Source organism: Pygoscelis adeliae, unplaced genomic scaffold (assembly GCF_000699105.1).
Source record: "Pygoscelis adeliae isolate BGI_AS28 unplaced genomic scaffold, ASM69910v1 Scaffold224, whole genome shotgun sequence".
Classification (NCBI taxonomy): Eukaryota; Metazoa; Chordata; class Aves; order Sphenisciformes; family Spheniscidae; genus Pygoscelis; species Pygoscelis adeliae.
This window is the reverse complement of record NW_008824657.1, coordinates 66,476-67,151: the sequence shown is the minus strand read 5'-3', so window position 1 is coordinate 67,151 and position 676 is coordinate 66,476.

Below are 676 nucleotides of genomic sequence, written 5' to 3'. Positions count from 1 at the left end.
GGGAGCGACTGGCAGCAGGGCCCTGCGGCGCTCCAGCCACCTCCCCCTCCTCCTCCTCCTCCTCCTCCTGCTGGTATCAGTCAGCCCGTTGGAGCCCGCTTCCCCAGATGGGTCTCACTTTCTGTTCCATCTCATTTGACACTTCATCAGCTGTAGACGGCAGAGAGACATGTCAGCTCCTGAGATCCATCCCCTACCTGCCAAAAGGCTTGTGCTCCTTGGCAAGAAATGTGATTAGTCTGGTTCACGGCGGAGATTTCTCTTGGCGTTATCTCAGGGGAGACAATCGCAGCCCCCATCCTATTTCCTTCCCCTTCCCCAGCCCAGCAAAGGCTCGTTGCTTATTCTGGCCCGATGTAGAGGTGACACGGAGCTCTCCGTGCTCGCTAAGCCGATTTGTGCATACGCATTGGGACGCTGGTGCTGTTCCTGTACAAAGAGGCTGCGTGTCTGGTGCAGGATGCAGACGCGAAGGGCTGCACTCCTTATTCGCTGGGTTAAGCGCAAGCCGCTACCCGCTGTGCGAAAATACCGGCAGCACACGTGAGCTCGTGGTCAAAAGAGGTGGAACCCTTTCCTTCCTCTGTGAAAGTGCCCTGAGCTCAGAGATCTCTCCTGGAAGCTTTGACGCCTGCTCAGTGCGGAGGGAGAGGCTGGGCAGCAGACTGCTGCCTGC